The 27,659-nt window shown below is 39.7% G+C and overlaps 1 protein-coding gene across 2 annotated transcripts in view; it reads left to right on the forward strand.

Moving 5' to 3' along the window:
- Positions 1 to 27,659, forward strand: part of ZCCHC24 (zinc finger CCHC-type containing 24) — a 103,830-nt gene that overhangs the window by 38,870 nt on the left and 37,301 nt on the right. Inside the window, exon 3 of one of the 2 annotated variants that reach the window (XM_072931000.1) lies at positions 1 to 13,127. This exon is cut by the window's left edge and continues 17,200 nt beyond it. The exons of the other annotated variant lie outside the window; for it this stretch is intronic. The gene's annotated coding sequence lies outside the window, so the exon portion shown is untranslated. Of the gene's footprint in view, positions 13,128 to 27,659 lie in introns of those variants that run through there. 2 annotated transcript variants of the gene reach the window in all.

The following is a 27,659-nucleotide window of genomic DNA, read 5'->3' on the forward strand; positions in this document are numbered from 1 at the left end:
TTTTTCTTCTACTCAAATGAACAGAGGGTCTCTGCAGCCTCCCTTTGACAAAGGAGATGATCTTGACTGTGGATAGCAATCAGAAAAAAAGTTAAATTCACACTTGCCCCTCCCCTCAATTTTTCAGATGACACTATTTCAATGAACTTCTTAACTAACCTGTTTATGTCTATTTGCAGCATTACTCTAAACACAGGGTCATTTGTGCCAGCATGCCAGCCTGGTTTGTCTCTCACCCTGTTTATCTGCAAACACTTTTTCAATGCAACCACATGCCAAAACCAAAAGCTGAAATTTGGGGGATTTCTAGAAACACACCCTGTGTTTTTTTCTAGAGTGGGGAATAGGAGGTGGATGAACTGAGCATTTCAGTCATTCTTCAGTGTGTCTCAGAGCATTGTCCTCACCTAATCAATCTCCCCCCAGACCTGTATGTGTATTAGGATCTATCACATGTTCTTGAACTGTGTTCTGGGGACAGGTGATAACCGTACTCTGGACCACTGAAATTTCATGTAGGCTGGAATGTATTTCTTGATTCAACTACAGCTGTTTCTCATATGATAAAAATAGGCTCCTGTGCTAGTGCTATCACTGCCTATTTTGATTAAAACAAGATGGGCAACAAGATCCTGTTCTGATCCATATGATCCAGAATAAGGGAAGGGTAAAACAAAGTTTTCTTTCTAGCAAAGTTTTGGGGAAAGGAAGAGGAAAATAAACAAGCAAGAAACAGACAATTCCTGTTTAGGTATTTTTAGAACCTTTCCTAGAGTTTGCAAATTGCACTGGGTAAGAACACAACACTGCAGCTTTCTTGGCACTTCAGTTTGTTGTATATATATTAGTAGAAGAAAGATACTTGACAAAATTAAACCATTACCCTGGGTGAAGTCAACAGTTGATCCTTGCTTGTTCCTGTGACAAGCACAAAATAGTACTGCATAGTTCTTGATCTCTATCAGCATGCCAAAGAAGGAATTAAGGACTGGGATCAGGTCTGGGCAGCAGTTACCAGAAAGTGATCACTGTGTTTAGCTTCGGGTGGACTTGCCAAAGAAGTCCCTTTCACTGATTCTGTTGGTGGCACTCTCAAAGCCTGTGCTTCTCTCAGATTATTGTACCAAGCAAGATCAAAAGAGCTTCCACACATTCAGAGTCAGGTTCACAATGGACAGAACTGGAAAGTAATAGGATGGAGAGAAATTCCATAGTTTGGTACTGCACTGTAACAAGAGTGTTAAGTCTGGACAGATGTTAATGAACCCAGTCTGGAGAGCACATAACATCATCTACCCTCAGAGCAGAGAGAAACACTCTTCATAGTGGCCTCTTAGTTCAGTACTGATGAATTTTCTTTACACAAAAAGTATCCTTACAAACATTTTTATACTGTTTTAGAAACCTTTCATTATTAATACCTTTAAAAGAAGATGTTGAAATTAAGATTTCAGATGACTCTTAGTTCCACTAGCAGTACTATACTTGATCTCAAATATCTCTAGCTAGTACAGTTGCTACTCCCTTTAGGGGTCATTGGACTGGTCTTTAATCTAGATTTATCCAATTCACTTTAGGAGGCCTAGAATGTTTTTGATAGGAATCCAAACCTGGGAAAGTTTATCTGAAACTCCGAGAATTCTGCCTTTATCAAAAAGGATTAGAAAAGAGAAATAATGTAGCCCAGATCAAAGTGAAGACTATCAGGTTAACTACTAGCCTTGAATGGGCTTAACCAAAGGTTTCTGGGATCCTTACTGTGGAAAAGAAAACGGCTTGGATTGTGTGAAGAGGAATTATACTAAATACCCAGAGCCCCTTGATAGGATACTACAGAAAAAAGAAAAACAGAGAAAAAAATCACACAACTGCCACCACCCCAGAGTGTTGCTTCTCTGTCCTACACATCTCTGTAATTGGAGATCTTTGATCATGGAACACCTGTTGTCCTTTAGAATCAAACATGCAATACTGAAAAGAGCAGAACACTTTATTATATTATTTACTTATGGTCTTTGTGAAAGCGTTTCATAGTTCAGCTGCCTGGATTGTTTTCTGCCATCATCTGACACAGCTTTATCTCACAGCAAAAGGTGCTAAATCATCAAGTGTGTTCAGGCACATCTGTGATGCCATACCATATGCAGAAACAATGTATTTATTATGTGATGTGGTGTGCATCTGTCCTAGCAGGCCATGCCTATCGTTGTCTTCATCAGCAACACCCTTTTTTTTTTCTTTCTATGTGCAATGTTTTGTTTCACTTTGAGAGCACAGACAGCTTTGGCAAGGACTCAGCTTTAAAAGTTAGTGGTTGCGTGGACCTAACTGGACAAGTGAGCAGATCAAAACCAGGAGATAACAGTGTATATTTATAGGGAGATATGTTTATGGAAACCTATGGGAATGTCCTGCTTCCTTTTCAGAGAAGACAGAGGTTGTGCATGCTCATTGCAGCTTTGGAAAATTGTCCTTTTACCATTTTTCTTTATATTCTGGGTGAAAATTAATTGCAAATAAATTCTTGCTACTCCCATCAGCTCTAGTGCTCTATTAAGCTTCAGTTTAATACTTCCTTGCTCCAAAATCTTTGGGACAAATTATCTCCTGGCTTAACTCCACCAGCTGTGGTGAAAATACATTAGATGGATTTGGCCCTACATTTTTTTTCCCCAGTGCTGCTTTTGCTTGACTCTGTACATGACCAGAATATAAAGACAGCAAGCTTTCACTAGAAACAAGTCACTAGAGAAACCAAGAAATCTTTCTAAGCTATCAAATGTCTTTTCATGGGGTGTAAATGACTGCACAGTTCATTTCCTTCCTTTTCAATATCTTCTGGCAGGAGGACAGTGCTAACTGTCATGTAAACATCAAGTTTTACAAAAGACTTCTCAAAAATAAGTAGAATATTGGTTTGCATTGCTTAGTTCACTTTCCCCCGTTTATATAAAAACCTGAAACTCTCATTACAGAATTACAAACAACCCCCAAAAACATTCATTGAAATCTGTTAGGACATAATCTGTTTCAACCTATTCATGGTTCAGCTGGTGCAACAGCCTCCTGGATTTACTGCTGGTCTGCTGTGCAGCAGACCCCTAGAAATTCTGCCAGAGAGCACCTCAGTCATCTAGACTAGCACAGTCTTTCCCTAAAGCAGTGTTTTCCCACTCTTGCTGTCCCATTTTACATGTCTCAGCAATGGAGTTTCACACTGAAGACAATTCCACATTCTAATTGATGGTTTGCTTTTCTTATTGCTATTTCTTTTCAGGGTTAAAAGAGAGCTGCTTTTGTAGCCTTAAGGCACGTGGCAGGAGGAGATTGAAACTTTTCTTTCATAGCATCTTTCTGATTATAGAGCCCTTTGATCCTAGAAGATTTACATTCAGCTGAAACAAAAACTGAGACAAAACAACCAGTTGTAATCATTGGTCACTAGTACAATTTGGAGTATCTTATCAGGCAGGCTAATAACAAATTGGCATAACCTCACAGACACACATACAGGAATATCTGTCTACCATACTATTTAGAAAAAAACACAGTGGAAGAGAAGAAACTTTCCAAGTTTTGGCTAAATCTGTTTGAAAGGAAGTGTTATCCTATTAGTACAGAAGAATCAAAGATAGTGACATCAAAGCACTGAGAGAGCAATGCTCTTCCTCATGTAGTGCACTCTGCCAGCAAATTCTTTGCTGAAGATGACACTGTGGCAAAGTGGTGGCTTAAATTTAGACACTTGCTAAATTGACAGCTGTTGGAAAACTGCATAGACACCTAAAAATCCATGAGTATACCTATCTGAAATGCTGTAGGTAGCATTAAAGTAATGGTCCCTTTTACATTGCCACAGACCTAAATCTCACCTAACCTGCACATCTGTGCCAAGATGGCTTGTTCCCCTCTGATGCTGAACCTACTGACATGGAAACTGAAGCACAGCTGTCCAGCCTGTCCAGCTAGGGACATGAGAAGGATTATTGTACCATCTTTGGCAATTCTTTTTCTATTCTGAATAGAAAATGAAGAGATCAGAAGGTAGAGACACATGAAATTACACACTAAGTGACTGTAGTAAATATTTACACAGTTCTAACTACAAGTGAAAATCTGAGGAAAATGGAGAGGAAGGATAGTGTTGGAAGCTTGGAGGAAGCAGCAATCACTGCCCAAAATGGAACAGCCTGTTGAGTTAGCCTCACCATTTCCTCAGCTGATAATGCTGCCTTTCAGTCTGTATATTCTCAAGTATTCTCTGCAGTCGGACTTCAAATAGCTGGAAGAGTGACATGTCTGCAATTTCCTAACCTGACAGCTATTCCTTACTGCTAAGAATTTTCTTCTCAGACATTTAAACTGAAGTCTCACATCTAATACTAGGAAGCAGATCAGTAGCAACACCTCCCACCACTTACTTTATAAGAGCCTGACAATCTTCACTTAAAACTGCTCACAGTAATTCTTTACTCCCTTGGAACTTGTGTTTGATGTATCTATAGAAGCATCATTCTGCTTCTGAAATCAGTAGGACATTTACTTATTTACTAGCAAAATGTCATCAAGATTGGGATTTTGCCACCAAATCTTACTGCAGTTTTATGAAGCTGAGTACTGGATACACTAAGGCTCCTTTAGAAAACTTGATGCGTTTGGTTTTTTCCTTATGGACTATATTACTAAGTTTTATTTGCTACTTTATAAAAATAATTTTCTGCTTACTTCTTAATCTATGCTTACACAAACATAAGTCACCTCAGCAAACTAGAATTCCCATGAATTCCTCATCTCCAACATTTTGGAAACTTGATCAGAACTTTAAAACTGCCTCATCCAGTCAAGCAGTCTGCTTTGATGACCTTGGGGAGGTATTGCTTTTATTAAATGTCAGCTACCAAATTTCCAAATCAGGCACCAATAATTTATATTTCTAGCTGCAAAAAGACCTTTTCCCCACAATATTTGGTTGCTGAAGCACTTTTTATCACTTGCTGGATTCTTAGCTCAAAAGACAAAAACAAAACCTAATTTTTACTGACACTTGTGGAGTTTTCCCACCCTGCTGGGGAAGCCTAAATACAAGCAGACTGAAGCAGAACAGGAACAAAGAAGCCATGCTGGAGGAACTTGCTCTAAAAACACAGCTGAGCATGCCGAGTTCCCAACGCACCGGAGACGCAAAAAATAATGTAAAGTGAGGATGGAAGCCTGGCTGTGAAACCTCTTGTTCTCCTGTATCTCTAAGAATATGACCAGCCCAGAAGAATTTACATGAAGATGGGTGTGAGGCTGCCCAGCTCTAAGCTGCAGCCAGCACATGCAACTCTGCATAAAGCCACTTGTGTTTATGAGGGGCCAGTCTCTTGCTCAGGGAGCCATGTCTTTTTGTTTACCCACTGGGGTGCTGCCTGCTGCTCCTTATTAGGGCCCCTGCCTCTACAGGCATTTCTTGGTACAGTCAGTGCAAGCATTTTTTAACTATTACTTACAAAATAGCAGTGGCTTCCCCAAGGCCATATCTTTGTTTCTTTGTACAATGCTGTGATTGTGTAAATTGTCTTGCATAAGCACATCAGCCCACTCTGGAATTAATTTCCCTCCCCCCCCCTCCCCCCCACCCCTTATGGCCTTTCATTGTTGTTCTTTTATGGTGGGATTTGTTCTTTTGCCATCTTGTCACAAATCCATTCCTGTGGATATGTCACTTTTAAGAAATAGCATGGCTCAGTCTGGCCTTTCAATTTGCAGAGGTCTGGGGAGCAGTTACTTCTGCTTAGAGCACTGTTGTCAGCAAACTGAACGGGCTCCCCAGCCCATTCTGCAGAGTCCCCAGAACCATGAAGCCCAAAGCAGCCACTTGTGTTCTTATATCATAATAATTCCCTGCATACACCTCAACAAACTGTCTTCTAAATCTAGTGATGTGGGTTGTGACATCAAAGCTGGGAGTATGAGAGAGCTTCCTCTCCTAGGGATCATCAGGCAAACAAGTCTTTGGATCTTGAATGCAGACATTGCAAGTCTCAGCATTGTGTACAGATATTTCTTCTTTCATTTGTATAAAGAGCAAACCACAAGTGAAAACCAGAATCTGTGAGAAACTTGCAGTTTCAAGATGGCACAGCATTTTGGAGCATGTTTGTCTGCACCCATCTCCACCTTAGCAGTAATCCCACTTCAAGGTGTGTTTCAGTAGAGTACAAGATCCCTCCCTGGGTCATGGATCTGACCCCTATTTCCTCAGCTGCTGATATTCATCTGGCAAGTTATAAAAGGGTAACAGGAAAGCACATGTAGAGGCTTCCCCTTTTTCTTTTGCTACAAACAGAAGAGGTCTGGCTGACCAGCAGGCTTTGCTGGCTCAGTGTGTGCAAGAGTCCATCAGGAGATGTCCATATGGGGGGACACCACTACAGGATAGACCCTCAGGGTTTATTTACAAGCCTGCAGAAACACTCCCAGCTGACCCTGAAAGCATTGCACAGGTTATCAGCTATGCAGCAGCTCCATTTGGAGTTCAGGAATACAATAGTCAATTTGAGATTAGACAGGAAAGAGTTAACCATCAGGCTTTCTTAGAAGAAAGGAAAATTGCACTTAATTAGCTTGTGCCACCTAGAAGGATTGAGACAATGTATTTAGCCAAAGACCCACTCTAAGGGAACACATAAATCAGGATCAGTATTGTTGATTTACCAGAAAGGATGTAATCCAAATCCCTGTTATCCGAAATGTGTTGGTTTGTCATTATAAAGCAGCACCCATGGAGTTTACTTCTTACCATGTGTGCAAACATAGTCACATACTCCACTAAATGACCAGTAATGAATAAGCCCAAGTCTAACTGAGGTCAATGGAAATTCCATTGTCTTCCACCAAGCTTTGAAATGAGCCTGAGTCAGACCTACAGAATTTTTGCATGTGTGTTTGTTATAATAGTCATACTTCAGTGACCAGTGTTGCAAGACGTAAAATACTATGTTCAAATACTCTAAGTATAAGCTAAGTACATAAAATAAATTACTTCTATTCATCATGTTTGCCCTTACAAATCTGTTGTTTTAGCTATTTAAAAACAATCAATATTCTTAAGGCTTGAATGCTATAAAGGTTCAGCTCAGTATCACAGATAAACCACTAAAAAAAAGTGAGAAATTACCTTTCTATAAATAAAGCATGTCAACTTCAACACAAAAATTTAGAGTTTACCTCCTAATGTTAAGTTATAGATTATTTGAAAGCCATACTGTCTGAATGATGATAGATAAATATAGGGTTATGCTGCTGTTGTCAAGAGAACTTAAGGAGCTTGATGAGGGTTAGAAGTATTTTGTATTTGAATGGCATGATTGTTATATCATCCCTGAGTCTAACATTAGATTTTATTTAAATAAAATTAATTAGCATAAAAGAAAAATGCTGCAATAAAGTGGAAACTGCCATTGTAACAGTGATTCTCCAGGTATGCCTCACTCCCTTTTCTCCCCCTAAATGCTCACTAAACTGCTTGTGCATTTCTGGTGAGCTGAAAGAGCCACAGTCCACATTCCCTAGAATCACTTCAGGAAGACCGTGAGTCTCAGTGATCCAGAGTGAAACACTCTTTTGGCAGCATACTGAAGAACCTTACCAGCTCTTTATCTCAACTTGTGTTAGTCACATGGTTAATGTATAAATATCAGACCTAAATGTTTTCAATTCAGAATTGGACCTGAATGAAGAGCTGTTTTATACAGGCTGAGATATTATTACTGTTACCCTGGGCTATGCTTCTGAGGCTGTGTTTGGCATGTGTCGTCAACTAAAATGCTTGGTGCTTACTGCTATCAGTACTACTCATGTTCATGCTGTTTGTGTGTCTCAGCACACCTGATCCCTCAGTTTCAAAGGAAACTGTAAGTAGAATGATGGTGTTGGTTGCCAGCTAAAGCTGATGAGCACCTGCCTTTAAACAGTGCTGTTGTGCTCTTCCTGCTGGCACTGGAGCACAGGCCATTCATCATAGCTGGACTTCTCTGCTAACACTTACAAGAGCTGGTTTAAAAACATTTAGATTAATCTGTACTTTTGCATTTCTTTGAAGCGTGGCCTAGCTAACAAGAGCAAGATTTCTACTGTGTTAAGGAAGAAAATTCTGAAAAGCCATAAAAATGGGAAATAGATCATTTGGAAATGACCTGATTGGTCATATTGTTTAGCCCATAATCTTAGGAATCTTGGAAATATTCATTCTGTTTATACTTTGGCTTCAGCTACAGCAGAAAGTATTGGTTGTGCTGTTCATCTTGGTCTAAGTAAGTAATGGTGAGAACAAGCTTAATTGCAGAACTAAAATACATGGAGGTAGCAGGAGATATGACCTGCTTTTTGTGTTTTTCTTGAAGAAAATCCTGAAATACAGAGTTAGCATGATGAGGCTTCAAGAGAAGATATGAAGATGATCGACTGCAGAGATCATGTACAAGTCAAGAGATAGCAAAAAATCACCAGAAAGGCACAATATCACTGGCTATATGCAGAATATAGCAAGGGGGAGAATGAAACCCTTATTAATCCTAGCTTTCAGTGTACTAAAAAACAATTTATAAAAAGATATATAGCTTTGTCCTCCAGCACTAGTGTCCTCCCTGCCTGCCAAGGTCAGTGCCATGCCAAGCTGACACCAGCCAGTGACCAGTGGGGCTCTGCACCATTTGATGTGCAGAGCAGATAGGGAGGCAGCAGGCTGGCCAGCAGGTGGATGAGCACTAAGGTAAAAGTAAGAATTAATCCAGGGAAAGATGCTTTTGGGATGAATCTAGCACTATTTTTATATTACTGATCAGAGGAGCTCAAGTGGCTTGTGCTACATGGAAGGAGAAGATGTGTAGAGGGTTGTCTATAAAGGTGGTGTTATAGATTTTTGCTTTCTTCCTGGCAAACAGGAAAAACAGATTTGTGTGTTTCTTGACAGGAAAACTAAAACAGAATTAAGCTATAAAGCAATCCATCATTTTCTGGGGTGCTCAATTAAGATATTATCCTTGAAATTCCCACGTAGTAACATTTTTAAATTTTCAAATGGTGTTTCTGCCAGTGCATATATAGAAATGGGAATTAGACATAGAATGACAAAGGCCCAAGTCTGTAAAGTCTTTAGATAATCACTCTTTGCCGTTTTCTTTCATCTGTTTTTGGGGAGACTGTCCTTTAAACAGACATTTCTATCCTCTTCAAACTGAATGCTCTGCTCCAGCATCTGCATCAGCAGAACTAACAGAGCAGAGAGGAGCTCAGAGCTGGACTAGAGGAGACCCCAGCTGTCCCGAGAACTTTTCACAGACATGAATCTTGGCCTGGCAAGAGTGCAAAGAAGACCATGGGAAAAACATATCCTAGTATGCAGGAAGCCAGGCAGGCCTGACATGTAGGAGTGTCTTATGGTCTGTCGCTGCCATGACTCAGAGAGCTGCTCACTTAGAGGGGCTAATGAGATCACTGAAATTCTAAATGGTCTAAAAACTTTCTATGGTCTAAAACCTTTCTCCCCCTCTTTCTCCTCTTGTGACTCCAGACTTCCTTCCAATAACCTTTCATCTTCCAAGAGAAACAGTCACGACCTCCATCTTTAAAGGAATATATGATACATAAAGGTTATAACCCAACTGGAAAATGAATAATGACATATTTCTTCTAAAGAGATGAAACTGATACCAACAGATCTTTTTATAAGCCTGGGATGTGTGTGAGGGTCCCACTAACCCCAGCCAAGCTGAGGCACAGGGCTTTCCATCTGTGATAACCTTCATCACAGCCCCTGCCTGAAAATGGCACACAGAGGAGTAAGGCATGGACTGAGAAAAGCTAGATTCAGTCGCAGGCAGCTCTTCCCAGGCCTGTCCTCAACCACACAGCTTTTTGCCCCAGAATGACCTCCCTGTGTACACACTTCAATGTGAAAAAACAGCATTTGAAATTAATATCTCAGAAGTTTCTGTTCTTTGAAAATTACATCTGATGTCAGCCTACTGGCAGAACACATCAATTGCAGGCAAGGGAGAAGGGGAATACAAAGCAGAGGATGTGAACTTCCACAGAGCTCAAAAGAAAAACTGTTGTTATCGTTGGCCTGAGTATTGTGGCTTTAAATTACAAATTGCTTTAAATTGTAAAAACATCCACAGCAAGCCCTGGAGAAGAATCCCCAGGATGGCAGTAAATAAAGAGCATCCTGTCCCTCTTTATGCCACAGCTAATATGGGAGGTAGTTTAAAATCCTAGCTTGGCAAGTGCTGCATGTCAGAGTTGATGAGTTGAAAGGATGTGCATGTACACAGACCCTAAGAAAGAACTTCTAACACACAGAAAAATTACTGCACTTAGTGGCTGTAGATGTTGAGCAGTGCAGCAACATTTGCTCTTATACTTTGGACTAGTTGTCCTGAATTTTTATGGAGGCTCCTATTACCTTGGAAGTGGCAGGTGGCTTTTCAGGGATCCTTGGGGCTGCTGTCATAGGGGAAAGTTAAGCTCACAAAGTACTTCCTTATCAGACTCTTCACCACCCTGGGAAGAGGACGGATTTCTCTTTCTGTTTTGTCCCGGGTCTGGAGTCTTTGCCTGGGAGTCCCACCTGCTCCTGCAGCTCACATCCCCTGAAACCAGACCCCATCCAGCAGCTGCATAAATCATTGGGAACAGGGCTGCAGCGGGGTGTCGAGCAGTTGGGAGCACATGGGGGAGTGACTCCCTCCTCCCTTGCATGCCTCCATCTTCCCTAAAGTAAACAACAGCAGTCCCCACTGTGAACCCAGTTGCGAAACCTCGTGGCTCTGAACTTTAACTCTGTGATGAACAGCCAGCCCTTGCATGGGCTGTGCAGCTGAGAGTGCCTCTGGCCTGTGTTTTTCTGCTGCCAGCCAGGGAATTCTTTCCACAGCTTGTACAGACACCCTAGGAAAGGAAGCCTGCTTGCAAATGTGCAGCTGAACGTGGTGGTGTGGGCAGCTTAATGCCTCATTTTACGGGGGCTGAGTCAAGACCAAAAGTGCATTTAAATAAATTGCTAATACCAATCTGCATACAGTCAGCTCCATCAACATTAATCCCATGTCAGGTAACTTTTAGTCCTCCTAGAAGCTCTTAGCATAAGAAAACAGCATAAAAAAGCAGGCAGTCAAGTTGTAAAGTTCAGTGACAGATCAGAGTAGTAACTCCCCTCTGACTAGATAATGCAAATGATTTTTGGTTCAAACATAATTGTAACAACATGTTGTAGATGCTGATGTGGTTTTTTCCCAGATGGAATTCCAAAAGTAGCAAAAGCTACCACATCACAAATGAGGAAACCACTCCCTTGGTGAAGAGAAGATGGTACATTAACTCAGTGGAAAAGAAAACCCTCAAAAAGCCAATAGATGCATTGAAGCTATCCATATGCAGAAGTGATGGTCCAGGGCTCTGAGCAGTAATGTTCTGCAGATGCCTTGCAATCCAAGTCATGGTTAAAGGAATCCTTAAAGTCTCACCCACACAAGAGATTCTGGTTTAGAGCCAGCTCCAGGAAACAGCATTCTACAATGTTTCTTCCATAAAATGAGGACTTTCTGGGTTTTATTTTATCATTATGATTGTAGCACTCAGATGAAGACTTGGAACCCAGAGCTCTGCATGTTGAGATGAGGTTTATACCTTCGCCTCTGAAGACTTCTCTCCTGTTGATTTTTTTAATTAGAAAACCTTTTATACCATGTCATGAGGAAATATACTGTCCTGAAATTTTTAAAAACTCTCTGTGAGCATGGAACCTCCATTCAAATTATTCATATGTGTTCTTACAAAATAAGAACAATGGCTCTCACCTTGATATAAATTTTCTAACTGAAGAATCTCATTATTGATGGCCAAACCACTAATTTGGTTGAAATTGAGCTTTCAACTAAAATCTGGGCTTTATTATTTGGGCCTTTTCTTTCCTGTCTATCTAAAGATACAGATTTGACTGTGCATTTCTAGGCATTAAGAACTAAAACCAATCTGTGTGTATTGAGGTGGAGAACATGACAAAAAGAAAAAGAGTGCTCTAATTGTAACTAGAACTGAAAATGTATTAAAACCAGGAGAGAAAGAAAGACCTTAAGGAGAGCAGGTCCTTGCTCAGCACACAGGCTCTAAATCTTACTGTAGCTCACCCAGGCTCGGGTTTCAGAGCCCTGGAAGATCAGCAGGCTAAGCTTGGTGAGATGTACTGTTCACAGCGTGTTCCTTGGGCTCTTGGGAGAGGAATCTCAGTTTAGTCCTCTGTTTGTAGTAGGCTTTGAGCCCTTTCCCATCACTTTGGATGTGGACGTATGTAAATTTATTACAAGAGTGCCCAACTGAATCGGGCACTCTTCTTGTGGCAGAGGCGAAAATGGGAGACAGCAAACAACATGCCATGGGTACAGGACACACAAAGTGCCCGAGTGAAATTTGAGTGTGTAACCCTCCTGTAACTGCAGTCGAGCTCTTTGCTGCTCACTATTTGAAATGCTGTCACTGCCATCGAGCCATTGTTGTTCTACCAGTACACAGATTTGCTCAATCTTTTTATTTCTTCTTCTCTTGGGATGGGGTGGCATTAGATGTATCTGAACTACACTTCACCACTCTCTTCCCTAAAATCCAGGACCTTCTCAGGAACATCTGCTCCTGCCTATGCTTTCCTACCAGTTCCAGAGAGAATTGTTTCATCCCACGCACATCATCCAGTGAGAGAAGGAAAAAGGAAGAGATTTCCTCTCTCTCTTCCTCTCTTTTCACAGTGTGGAAAAAACTAACTGGCATGGCTAGTTTTTGATGCCTCCCTTGTGCAAAGACAGCTAACCCAAGCATCCTTTGAGCAGCTGCATAGCCCTGACTTATGTCTACAGGATGGCTGGCATCTTCAGCTAAAATGCATCTTCACTGGAGTTTTTTTTTTTTTTTGCTGCCTTCATTATCTATCTTCTTTCAGTTAGCTATACTCCCACGGGATACAAATCTTTTGGATATATTCCAACAGAACACTCCTTCTGCAGTCTAGCTGAAACCCTGGTGAGCACAGGATTATGTACTTTCAATGCACACCTTTCTGTAGCTTGTAATATATCATAAAAAAAAAAGAATCACTCTCTCTCTGGAACATAAGCTGGTGCCAGAGGTTATAGTAAATTCTAGCAAGTGGACAAAAATTTTCCTCCCTAATTTTGTTTTCCTAGGGGAGTAGTGGTTTCCACGTAAACACTTCTATGACCAGGCCCTTTGAGACATGCCTGGAAGAATATATGTTCTACCTAACACATATCCACCATATCTTAGCAGCTAAGAAAAATAATTCTGCGGTCTCACAACACTTCACCACTATCACCTCAGCCTGGCTAAACTTAAAAATTAGAATAAAGACCAAAGAAATGTAGGTATGTTGAGAGAAAGCTATGGCTCATAATGGCTGATATGTTGTTTCTGGATTTTTTCCCATCCATTCTGCTAGGTTTCCAGCTCCAGGAAATAGTGTTTGAAACCATGAATTATGGTACATAAGGACAGAGAAAACATAACACAACAGTCATTAATTTCTCATTGCTACATGGAGCAGTAAGAAGCACCAGCCCATGACATCCAGAGAATTTGCTCCAAAGTTTAGTTCATCATTGCAAAACATACAAAGAACTTTTTTCTTCTCTGTTTTTATGTAGGGTCTGATACACATTGTCTTAATATAGAAGATCCCCTTTGATGTCCATTCACATTTCATAAGCCAAGAGGAAAATAGTTAGGACCTTGAAGGACAAGGGGAAAAAATGTAAATACAAGTTATTCTTGGAAGTAATTTGGATCCCAGCTCCAGACCAAAGAACCTTTGAACCTTCCTAAGCAAACCGCTCAGTGTCTGAGCCCAGCCCAACTTCGGATTTGCAGCTTTGAAACAGACAAATCCAAACCATGGCAAATCCAAACCATGGACCTGGATGCTCATAAGCTCTTGAACATTCTGTATTTCTGGTTTGTTTGTTTTTTGCGGGTTGGTTTTTTTTTTTTTTTCATCCTGAACTCTCTCCTAGTTATTTATACTAGACACCTCTGAATCTTTTGGTTAGTTTGGCTGGTTTTTTTTCCCTCACATGCACTTAAAATGCCAAGATGCTATTAAACATTTGTAATGCAAAGCTCTGAGTTGTGAGCCTGGATTTGAGTACCTTGAGATTTCCTCCACAAATTCCAAGTGCAGGCTAAAAAAAAAAAAAAAAGCAGTTCTGGGACTTGTAATTATAAAATTATATTTAAAGCATGTACCTCCAGTTTAGCAAGTTCTGAATTCATCTTGCGCCTAATCAATGACATTCTTTGCTCCCAACAAAATAGCAATTCTTTAAACCAGCCGAGCAAAGTGGGAGGCAAACAGAGCAGAAGAAGTATGTGAGTGTGTGTGGAAGAGCTTGGACTCTGGTCACTTGGTGACTCAAGGACTGCAAAACTGAAACTGAAGTTCATTATGACAAGAACAGAAAAGCTTCATGTTCACAGAGTGGGATTCCAAGAGAGTTGTGGGGATTTTTTTTCCCTCTTCAAACAAAGCATTTCTTTTCTAGAAAAGTCCAATTCCCTCATGGAAACCCAAGCCCTAAAGTAGCTAAAATAGCCTTTTCTCTCTCTCCAGTCTCTGCTTCTTGGCTTCTTGAAAAGAAGGAATTTTGAGCAGGAAGTCTTGTTGGTTAATGGCACAGGGCAGAGCTTCCAGAGGAAACTTCACCTACTGCCGTTTTTAATGTTGATAGTGATGTGGTTTGTGGCCCTTTCTTTTTCCCTAGACAACAAGATTGAAAAACAGATCCTGATCCAAATCCCATAGCTCTTGGTTTTTAGACACCTGAGCACTCCTTATTCCCCACAAAGCCTCCAAGAGATGCTGGGTCTCAGAAGGAGTACGTGAGTGCAATAAACTTTCCATTCTTTGCTAAAGTTCAAAGGAGCCTTAGGAAACTGAACACTTGAGTCCCACTGTTTCTGACAAAGCCTGTCTTGCTTTCAACTTGTGGTTCTTTTGGTTTACAGGCACACCACATCTGTGTCTTATTCTTTGTGTTCACCAATAGTTCTTAATTTTCTAGTACTGCCCTACTCTTATTAGTAACCAAAACAGTGCATGTAGTTTTGCAGTTGCTTCTGATTTTATATCAGAACTTTGTAGTTCTAGATAGTATTGAAACAAACTGCAGAATTTAAAAGAAGTAGGGTACAGTGGGATTTTAACACATCCTTTATCAGTAATCCAGTTTTTTTTCTCTAGATGCCAATCAGTAAACAGCCAGCTCAACAGCCATAAACTTCTGTTTTCAAGCAGTGATGTATCCTGCTGGGTAACAACCATTTTGATACTAAAGATATGTCCTGCCATGAATTCTCCACTGCCAAGCAATGATTGTTGACATAAGTGTTTCATTTAATAAATATTACCAGTGTGTATGAGCATGAGGGGATGATTCAGCAGCATCAGGGGCCCTATGGCAGCACTCCTAACAGGAAGACAGAAGTGATTGCCTCACAGCAAATGAATCAGGCCCCAAACCTAGGAGACTTCTAGAAACATCCTTTTTGCACTAAATTGTCATGCCTCAGGGTTGCATTAACAATGACAGCATATGCAAAAGCAGCAACTTGTTTCTCATCTGTAAAGTGGGGATCATGACATTCACCACTCTAAAGCCTGTGGGTCTCTGTAAATTCATAAGACCAATTAAAAAACCTTTTCCATACACCATCCTCTCAACCATAACTTTCTAAAGATTTCTTCAAAATAAAAATTACTGAAACTTGGTAACTGCTACTTACAGCAGACTTGCCTTGGCAGCCAGTTAAGCAGATTAAGCCTGTGACCAAAAACTCAAAGCCAGTGTTGAGGAACTGACTCTGATCCTAGTATCTCCTTTTAATTTTTGTGTAGAAAATTGGTAACACACTTCCATGTTTAAATTCATAAAATCTACTCATCTTTGAACTGCTATGCCAAAAAAATTAGTCTTTTTAGCAGTAATTCTACATGTGTAAATAGCAAGTTACACAAATAGAAGTTTGCACTACTGTTCCTTTTAAATTAAAGAATTTTAATTCATCTATTAGGCTGTTATAGCCTGTTATCTAACACAAAAAGTTTCTGTGATGTATAAAAAAATAAAATGGAAAGACCAGTTATCTAGGTGTCCACAGATGAAGATACATGCTGAGACATTTATTTATTCAGGAGGACCACATGCTCAAAAAATAATCACATTTGCATCTTTGTGGTTATTCATGAATGAAAATATTCAGTGAGAGGAATAAATGTTCATGAAACTTCCCTGAAGAAACCCAAATGTTCAGTTTGTCAGTAACAGATTCATTTGTGGACACTCTCAAATTCACGAAAGGCAAGTTTGCTGTACAACTACTGGATGAATTCCAGGAAACTTTAATTTGCGACTGGTTGAAGAATTAAATGGTATTTCAATTATTAAACATCTGTGTAAATCTAGTGCAAATTATAAATCCTGTCTGTTCCACAGAATTTTTTAATAAACTTGGGTTGTGATTTCCATACTGTGTATTGAATAGGTGTTGCACTCTTAAGTGCTGTGGAAAGTGCCCTTTCTGTTACCTGCCTCAGGCAGGACTGACCCCACTGCAGACCCCAAGTCTGTGAACATTGAATCTGTCCTGCCTGGGAATAATGTATGAGCAGACAGCAGAGCCAAGTTAGACCTGCAGTTATACTGTGTGCTCTTGCTGGATGAAAATCCTTTTTTTTTTCAATTGACTCTGAAATAAATATTTAGCTATATGCCTTTGAGAGTAATGGTTTGTTTGGGTTTATCTTCTACACCATCATGTCACAGTATTTGGTAATTCACATCCCTTGGGGTGGCTTCCTACTCAGAGCATTACACAAAGAATGCATTTTCAGACTAGATTTCCAGTAAATAACCCTGCAGTTCCAGGAGGTTGACTAAAATAGCAGCATGCCTGCAGCACAATGCCACTTAAGTTCACATCTCTCCCTTATTCTGGTTCTATCCTCTTCTATCTCTCCCCCAACAGTAGCATAATTGTCAGTGTCCTCTTCCCGTGAGCATCTTGGTTTTCACCAAGCCCTTCACTAGCTCATCTTTGCCTGCTATGCTCCCATGGAATCCTGCACTCTTGATTCATGTTTCCAGCCCTCTCCATAGAGTCATCATCTGCCACATCACAGTAACAATGCCTGTGTAAGTATTCTACCAATATTGCAGAGTCTGGAGATAACCAGCACCTTTACTCAGACTATTAGACAGAAACAGCCTCAAAAAAGAGATCACTCTTAGTAAACAATGACTAAAGAGATACTTCAAGATATTTTTTTAATTCTTCTAATGGATGTAAAATCTTGAAGTGTATCTTTGTCACATTATTTTATGAGTTGCATTTGCCACATGTCCTGCTGAATACTGTTTTTTTATTAATTGCAGATGAGTTTTTACCATGCCTAACTTATTGTTCTCACCCTTTATAAATCCTTGATGCTGGTTTTGAATGCAGTTTGGTCCCCAGTCTCAGTGAGTGCTGAAGACTGGGATTATGCATTGTATAATGCATATCTTTTCAGTGTGCTATTTTCTAATTCAGTTCAATATCTCCATCTGTGTGAGAGCCAGGAGAACTTCCAGTTTACCCACTCTGCACTTCTACCATGTGCTCATTCACATACTGTGTAAAAACAGGGGAATTTTGTTAAGAGAGGCTGACCAGCCTTTATTTCCCTTTTGAGCTTCTCACAGTCCAAATCTAAACAGGTAGCAGGGTCTTTGCAGGATCTTATCTACACAAGCAGAATAACCAATGCAGCTTTTAGCCCTCTCAGAACGAGTTGGTCAGAAATACATTGTCAGATTACAGGGAAATCTGTGCTGGACAACTCAGTCATACATCTGAAGGAACACCAGTTACATTTGTTTAGCTTGTAGACTAAATGGGCTCTTGGAGGTGACCTTACAGTTTTACATACAGACACTATGCTTGCTTCAGCTGTTCCTGAAATGCTTTGCTCTCCTTGTTTTGTCAGCTAGCATACTGCAGGACAGGGTGCCAGCTGGCTGGCTGACATATCAGGGTGAGTTAGCAATGTGTTGTGAGAAATGTAAGAAAGAAACCTGAATGCTGACAAAACAATTTTTCCAGTGTTTTTTGCAGTCCCTCACTTGCCACTCGATTTCCTTCTCTTTCCTCCTTATTTTCCTTTCAGCCCCTGAGCATTTATTGTCCTTTCCTCTCTTTCCTTGGCCTACCCTGGCAGGAGGTATCACTGAGCAGAAGAGAAGCCTCTCTCTCACATCTGTATAGCTTTACTACTACTTGTTTTTCCGGGCAGTACTTTCACTTACCCCATATTTCACTCTGCAGTGACAGCTTGGCCAGAGCATAGCACATTTTCCAGTCACAGATGTTTCTATCGGATTCATGCTTTGGAGACATGGCAGAAGGAATCTTTTTACTTGTACTTCAACTGATACAAATGATCCCAAGCCAATATACAGCAAATTTCTTATCCTGTTTTTGTCTTTCTGAACATACATGTTTGCTTCAGTATTTACATGAAGAAAGGCTGATATTTAATTCTAATTTAAAAAGTAGATATTCCATTAAGGATAAATGACTGAATTTTTAATATGCTCGTTTTCAAATAGCAAGACATTTGAGCACAGCTCTGGTCTTAGAGTAAGTGACAAAATATACAAGGTCTTGAATTTTAAGTAAGATACTTGTTTGCGTAAAGACTTTCCTTAAACTTTTGGGAATTTCCAACTGTGCGATAGGTCATCCTGCATGAATCCAGTTGTAAGACTGGAACCTAAGATTATTATTTTTTCCACACAAAAACTTTAGCTGACTGATTTCAACTTTGGTAAGAGGGTACAGTTCCATCATAGAACCTAAGTACTCTTTTACAAAAAATATGTGCAGATCTATTGCCAAGAAAAGAAAAGACCAAACTATGAAGATAAGCAGAAGGTATTAATAAGGTGCTACTTAAAACACTGTTTCCTCAGAACTAGTTACTGATCTGGTTCTAGTGATGGAGTGTTCTCATGCAGACACTGGCAGCAGGTCACAGCAGAGTGGCTCAGTTCACATCAATGCAGCCACATAGTGTTTGCACACCTACACTTTCAACATTTTTTAATGCACAGATTTTAAATACAATAGGAATAATCAGTTGCTTAGTCTGATCATATCAACTTCCTTGATATTTTAGTTTTATTCCTGTCTTTTACTTCCCTTCCTTCCAACATTGCCATATGAGGAAAGAGGTGCAGGGGAAGAAAGAAGAAAAGGAAAGAGAAAGGAGGAGTGTATTTCCTTGCTTGTCCAACAAGGTGCGTTCTAAGAGTTCTGGCAAACCTTGCATATAAGGTTTTACCTCTAGTCAGGGTCCAGAAAGCAATGTCCCAGTAAAACGGTAAATGTCACTTGGTACAGCCTTTCTGTACTTGTTATTTCTTCACAGCTGAAGAAATAAGATAAAGTAGAGTAAATTGGTTGGGTTTTGCACAGGCAGTTTCCAGAGAGCAATGCTCCCAAGGAAAAGCAGTGGTTGCACTAGAGGACAACCCATAGTTGGCATCAGGGTGCTGTGCAGGACAAAAATGGGATGTCTGCCAGTTCTCAAAGTGAATGGAGCAAAGCCATAGGTATACAGTCTGTAACTTCTACAGCTGCCTGGAAAGTCTGTGTTACATCAGTAATTCCATAGGTCTCCTACAACCATTCATCCCAGTCTGTATCACAGCTCTGGTTTTGATTGCATCTGAAGTCAACTCAGCAGAAAAAATCTTTGTCCTGAGTGATAGACAACTGTTTTCTTCCAGTTTTATGTAATCCTATATCATCACCAGAAGAAAAAGAAAACACCCACCCCTCACCGATCAGTCTTTTCTCATAGTCTTTCTGGTGCATGTGAGCAAGCATTATATATCACTACATCAAAAACTGTTACAAATTCTTTGTTTCAATGAAACAGTCATAAAGCCAAGGAATTAGCCATTTATATGTTTATTTACTACATGTTTGTTTACATCTATCTGACTTTAATAGATATACTAATGGATTTTTTTTTCAAATATATATTTTAATGTATAAATAAAAAACAGCATAGTTTGACCAAAAAAAAAAAAAAAAATTACACTCTGTGGCATCTTGCAATCCTGGCAGCTGTATAGTTGTCTTACATGGGAATATAGATGAATGTCTGTCTTGAGAGTTCCCAAATCCCTGCATTCTCCATAGGAAAGAATGGGACAGGAAATTTCTGGGTTACTGGGCTCTTTGGTGCAGATGTCTCTTTTGCTTTCACACATATTTCCACAGCAAGAGGAGATCCATGCTAAGCAACAGACAGAGAGTCTCATTCAGCCATGGCTCTTTTCTCTTTTTGTCTGCTCTAAAATAGTCTGGGTGTTAGGAAGAGTAACAAGCACTGAACTTTTCCCCACATACATTACTCACACAGAGGAATGAAAGTGGGTTGAGATAAGACTACTTTTTTTTTTTTTTCCTCTCTAAGGAAAAACCCAGGTAAAGTTCAGGTTATTTCAAATTAGGTTTATTATTGGAATCATAAGACCACAATCCAGCAAAACATACCTGATTTCAGTATAATTTTTTATGTGTTTTTGAAGTTAAATATATATTTAAGAACTTGCTTGCTTAGGTGATTAGGCTTGTGACAGAAGATTTAGGCAAACATCTGAATTTGGGGATTCTATAATCTTAGTTATCATGCTGAGAGCTTTAGGTGTGAAAAAGTGTCAAAGACACAATCTTTACATTCTCAAATATTTTACCATATTCGGCAATCTTAAAGTTCAAAAAGAGCTTTTCATCATCAGTAATAAAACTTGATCCATTTTTCTTCTTACACTTTTTTAATTCTGTTTTACCCACATTGCTATAGTAAGAAGAGTCTAAAATTATTCACTTTGCCTTGTCACCTTCCTTTTAAGGTAAGTGTATCTAGTAATCCTTGGGGAAGTGTGAGAAATAAGAAGGGAAATGACATGTCCTAGGTGGCATTTGGAAGTAAACCTTCTTCCCCTTGAGGTCCTGTTCTAGATCTGGAAAAGTTTTTTTCCCCCATAACACAGGTTCTTCTTCAGCCATATTTTGTGTTTTATATCCAAAAACCACAGTAGGCAGAGGCTTACTATGAGAACCAGAAAATTATGCCTACCCAGAATTTTGTGTAATATTTTCTTACTAGAAGTTTGGCTTTTGTTTTGTGATGTAACCTGAGGAATCGTGGCTTCCTATTCCTATGGAGTATACAAAAATGAAAGAAAGAGGCAACCAAAGTGCTCAAGATGTAACGAGACCGTAGGCACAATTTTTCTGGAGGGTCTAAAAGGCTTGAACTCCTCTGTGGGGTTCTGCCCAAGCAACTGCAGTGCATCAGCTGTGCATTTTCCTTCCTGGCAGCAGCCAGCATCTTAAAAACGTACAGGGACCAAAATTTCCCAGTGATTATTGCAAAGTGACCTGCTGTATATAGATGTAAGGGGGCCTGGATTTAAGGTGTCTCAGTGATTTTCAAAAAATAATCAGGCTTTCAGGGGGGTGAAAACAGGGTGCCTGGGAGGGAAAGCACTGGCATTCAGGCTTATTCCAGTATGCACAGGAGAATTGGGAATTCAAAGTGATATCTGTATAGTACTTAATGAAAAGCACAATAACAACAAATGCAAAATAATACTGGTTGTCATAAGTTCTGCATCAGCTGTGAGGCTCTCAGTAAAAGAAATTTTAAAAGTCATACTCTTTTAGCACTTTATATTCAATTCTCAAATCAGACACCAATTGCAAGAGAAAAAATGTTACCACTCCCCTATTTAAATTAATCCCACTGATAGTGTCTTATTCCCAGTGATTCCTTTGGCACAATATCTGCTGCCATTGGTTAAGCCCAATTTGAGACCACATGGATCTTTCAGTGCTCTGCTATCTGATTTTCCTGTGGATTATGAGCAGTGGGTTTTGTCTGTACCATAATCCGTTCACACATTCAGACAAGAAAAAACTCAAAATGCCTATAACAGAAAGCACTATTTTAGTCCCAAAGCTAAGAAAAAAAACCTAAACCAAACCAAAATAGCAAAACTCCCAAAACATTAAACAGTTGCAGCAGAAATAGCCAATGTCCGTATTTTGTAGAGGAACAAGATGGTATCAATGTGGAATATTTTAGAGAAATATAACCATCTTAAAACCACTCAGATTTTAACTGATGGCATTTTGACCACAGCATACAATCCCAGATATGCAATTTACTGAGTATAAACAAGCCAGAAGAAGAAGGGAGAAAGCTCCTTGGCGCCTGCTACACATAATACACACAAGTGCTGCAGAAATCTGCTGATAATCCCCTTTTCAGTTTGTGTTCACAGCTAAATCTACTTCACTTCCTCTGATACTGAACATTATGCAGTGCTCTGAGGTCCACCACTAGCCATAAATCCCAGGCAGGAAACAGTCTTCAAGTCTAAGGAGGAAAGACAGCATTTCATTTTCTAAAGCCAGCCCAGAGTAACCAGGTCAAACAAAGTTTGGAGCTGAAGCTCTTGAAACTCAGGGTATAATTGTGTATATTTTCCTGCTTGTTTTGTTACTGGTTAACCGGATGCAACAAATAAAACTGTTTTTTCTTTCTTATTTTCTCTCTGACTGCCTCATTGGGAGCTCCTCTTTGGGAGCCAGCCTCTCCATGAGCCAGTGCTTGAGGTCATAGCTCCCTAACTTCAAGACATCTGCTAGGTCAGACATACTTGAAGAGAATCAGCTGCTTGCAGCCAGCACATTATTAGCACACTGAGTCCCAGACAAATGCTGACGGTCTCTCTCTCTCTCTTCTTCATCACTCTAACAAACACAGAATCACATATATACACATATTGTATTTAAATTTCTTTGTCTTGATCAGAGATCTGTCTCCAGTGCCAATACAGAGTATTAAATAAAGAATTTGAGCTCTTAAATGTTTGAATATCCAGCTAGAATAATTAGAGAAAAAAAAAAATGACAAAACAAACTACTCCCTTCACTTCTGCTGCTAGGTGTTAAGTTTTCCCTGTGTGGTACTCCTAACTTTCTGCAAAATCACAGAAGATACGAAAGAGCCCCTAATTTACTGTGTTGGATACCTGAAAAACAGATGGATGAACTATACTTTGTGAAAACAAAACTCCTCTTGATGGCTGAAACTTAACATTCAGATCCAGAGACTGTCTAAAGCATTTGCTCCTTATGAAGCACTTAGTGCCCCTTCTTATATTCATTATTTAAAACATTTCAGTTGTTTCAGTAACAGAAGTAAGAAAAAGGCAGATAAATATCCAGTATTTGCATTCATCTCTCCGATAACAAAAATGTACATACAGGAAAAATGCAGTTAGTAAAGAATTATTTATTCTTTTTAAGTCAGCAAAGGCTTGTTCTAGAGCTCCTTCGAGCCACTTTTCTGCCCTAAATGAAGTGTTACTCGGAAATAGAACAGCCAGTTTACAGTAAGGAAAAAAAATCTGCCTGGAAAAAAAATACACCAGGCTTCATTCAAAACTTGCACACTGGAGTGCCAGCTTGGCAGCAGTTGAAAGTGCAATGGAATTGAAAGGTTTCCATCTCACTGCTAAGCTTTAACACAGCATGTTAGATATTCACAGTGCTGTGACACAGACCTGCAGCCCCAAAGGTACTAATTTCTACAAAGCTTTTGAAACTCTCATTCAGGTGCCTGGAAAAGCAGAAGGTACAATGATATTGGTAGCATACCCCTCAGGGAGTACCTAAAAGCCAGTCAAAATTGCAGGACCTGTATCTAGGGAATTGCAGTATAAATCCTTCTCTACAGCTTATCTCTTTAACAGACTTTAGGAGGGAATTGCCAGGAGCAGGATTCACAGCCAGTATAAAGCCACCAAGCAGCATTTATCCATATATTGATATTTGTTTAGCTAAGGTTCTGTCCCTGCTCATCTCCACCAGGTCTAATGTTATGAAAATAAATAGGAAAAATCATCATCTATTAAGGGTTCTTTAAAGCTCTGTCCACTTTACATTCTGTCATCCAATACACTTTATTCTTTCCATGTATACCAAGAACTAATTTCAGTTTTGCACCTATTCTTTTCAAGTCTGCTGACAGAAAACATAAGGGAGGCAATGTATGCTCAGAGATTGATGCAGGCTCTCTACAGGACTCTGTCTTTTGCACTTGCAGGAAAAGTAAGAGTACTGCAATAAATAAACATAGTGCAATAATAATTATATTTTCTATCTCAAAGTATTTCTCATATTTTTTCTGTTTACATCATGGTAGAAAGATCAAAAATTGAAGTTTAAATTTTCATTGAACAGCCCCTGGGGAAAGGTCTTCTGCTGGCCTGCAGAGACCATACAATCCCTGCTGAGCGCAGGTGCAGGGGAGCCAGTGCAAACTGTCAGCCCTGTCTGCAGTGCTCTCTCTGCCCTTGTAAGATCAGCACACAGGAAGAGCATGGGGTAATGGCTTTGGTCTGCAGGAGTTTGTCTTTCAGACTGAAAAACATGTCACGGTAAGTCCAAAACAAGCATCGGGTTTGAACCAAGACGCTTCAGCAGGGAAAATAGAGCCTTTTATAAAAATTCTTGCTAATCTAATTGATACCATTTGAACCTCAAAAAAGTACCACTCTGAAAGAAAACATGTCTTTCATATGCTGTCTGTAAGTAATTTTGATTCTGTGTCTTTCAAGGTAGAAGCAAAGTGCGGGAAACATAGAGCATTTGACAGTATCATTGTTCATCATCTCCACTCGAAATCAGAAATACAGAACCATTTAGTCTCTTGTGAATTCTTCAGTGGAAGTAAATTATGATCCAGCACTGCCACTTGGTTAGCACATTCATGACAGGGTTAACTCATTCTTTAATCAGCTGTGCTCTATAAGATACAGTACTCTCAGATTATACTTCTGAGCAGCAAGATCACTACAGAGATTAGGTAAAGATACCACCACTGGCTCAGGGCCTCCCTCAGTTGCAAATTGGTGAGGTCTGGAGAATCTTACTGGGGTAAAACTATTTTATGTTTAGCTTGATTTTGTAGTCTCCTCTGACATCTATGGCTGGACCTACCAAGGGCTGGGCTAGTATTCTGTCTGGCCCAGTTCTACCATTCTGGCATGCACGTGCCTATATGAAATGATAGTGCTTGGTGAAGGAAATAACCACCTTTAGTGACAATAAAGATGAAAACAGCCCAACTTCAGAGACAGCAATACAGTTACCATAGCTACTATTAGATCTTCATTTACAAAATTTTAAGTATTAGTCATGCTATACAATAAAACCAAATCTTGGCATGGAACCACCTGACTGCTGATGGCAGGCACATTCAGGATGTGATTCAAGTACTAGGTAGTAGCAACCTTAGAAATTCTCTGCAGTTTGTGGAGAGGAAAATAGGCTTGCAACTGGTTTATTACATATTCTTTGGGAACAAGGGAAGAGGTGAATTAGAAAATCACAGGGAATCTTTTATTTTCAAACACAGATTCGATTTTATAGTTTTTTTAAAGACGTAAAAAGTTAAAGTTGAGTCTGTGCTTCATCACTTCAAGAGTGATAAAAATGTTGCATCGTTTTAGCATTCAGCTTGGTCTGATCTGGTTTTGGAGTTGGAAAGCAGCACAATTCTGTGTCAAAATAACACAGTTAATATTTTTAGCATGTCATCAAACAGATACATAAACTTAAACGTCATGTGCTTCATTTAGTTTCAGACTGGATTTACCAGGTGTGTACATTGAGCTGCATGTCAGCACCATCCTTTATTTGTCCAACACACAGAATGTCTGGGCGTGTACAGGTCAGTGGACAAACACACCCTGCATCACTTTCTGAAGTATAGGCTCATGCTGAAAGTCCTGTTTACAGCATCTGATGAGAAGTCATTCTTAAGCTCTTTATAATTTCAGTGCTGTCTAAATTCAGCTCTTCTGTGTTAATGTTAATATATACAGTAATAAAAATATAGGAGTAATTTAGCATTAAAAATCTTTTAAATGTAAAGTACAAACAGACCAATGTTCCCACCTGAATGGTGCATTTTTTATCAGTCCTGCACATAGGCTGCTAAATCACAAAGGGAAGAGACATAAGGACTCTTTGAGCCTGTCCAGGAGACAGGAAGGAGAAAAAGCAAAGGCACTTGTGCCCTTTTATAATTCCTTAGAACACCAGGTTTCAGCATCACTGGGTTTGGTAAGAGTCTCCTTCAAAGATAATGAATAAGCAGAGAAGGCCATAACAGAGGGTATGAAATTTGGCCAGCAGATTGCCTAAGATTCTGAGTGTAGATGAATTTTGAACTATGATATGAGTAGATTTTACACTTTGTAGTGAATGTAGAATCAAGCTTGTTGTTTGCTTCTTCTTGAACAGGAGATTTTGCTAAAGTTTTATTGTAGCAAATTAAACTCCACCAAGACTACTTTAGAGGAAGATTTTTGTCTGCAAAACACCCCTTCACCCCTCTCAGGAGACATGAAGACTGTAGCAAAGAAATTACTTTAGTAGATACCCCTCAATAAAATAAAAGGCAAGGCACAACCTGGTATTTCTCATGTGTGAACAGGAGAACTATCTCATTTACCACCTTTTGATGGCAACAACAGGAACTCTTTTGTAGATTTCCCCAGTCTCTGCCTAGCCCCAAGTACACGCATACACGTAGGTGCAATGTAGAAACTCCCTCTAACTCAGAGTGCTGGCAGCCAAACTCCACTAAAATACAGGCCTCCAAACACTGAAGCCCTGCTCTTGGACTTCATCCTTCTGCAAAAATTAATTACTAGGAGGGGTTTGGGACTTTTTTTCCTTATTTTACATTCCCTTGCTCTTCTCTGTTTTCTGGCTTTGCTGGTGAAAATGTGCACTGCTCTCCCACTCTTGCTCCCCTTCCCTGATTTCCATGGTTCAGCTGTTTGAAAACACTTTGTAGAATTCTGCAAGCTTCTTCCAGCTATGCCAAAGCAAACTTGAACTCACAGCCTTCTGAGGCTTTCCCATCACTGCTGACACTCTCTTGGTGATCTGCCTGCTATGAAGTTTTTGCTAGGGTATTCTGACCATTTCTGCACATCCACTGTGGAACAGCTAAATGAGATATGGATGGCAAGGGGGAAAAACAACCAAAAAACAAAACCCTACATTGTTTTCCCTTGGTTAGTTACAGAGCTGTTTAAATGGGAATTAAAAAAAAAAAAAGAAAAAAGAAAAAACAGATGGGGAGAAAGGGCAGAAAAAGAGAGAAACTGTGTGGGCATGTGTGTTTTAGGGAGCAAGGAACTGTAAAAGAAGGTGGCGTTTTCACTAAGTACTGTCACTTTAAAAATAAAATTTAAAAAATACACTGTTTTCTTTAGTCTTTTTCATTCTTTGGCAGCATCCCAAAGATTTCACTGTCCTTGTCTCCAGCATCTGGAAACCATCAGGGTAAACAATAGAGTGCTAGGAACTGGAACCCCTGCCTCAGCTCCCATGGGACTTCACTCTGGAGAACATGAGAACACAAACCATTGGACACCATGTGGTCAATTACTTCAAACTAACAAATCTGT

Source organism: Taeniopygia guttata, chromosome 6, assembly GCF_048771995.1.
Source record: "Taeniopygia guttata chromosome 6, bTaeGut7.mat, whole genome shotgun sequence".
Taxonomy (NCBI): Eukaryota; Metazoa; Chordata; class Aves; order Passeriformes; family Estrildidae; genus Taeniopygia; species Taeniopygia guttata.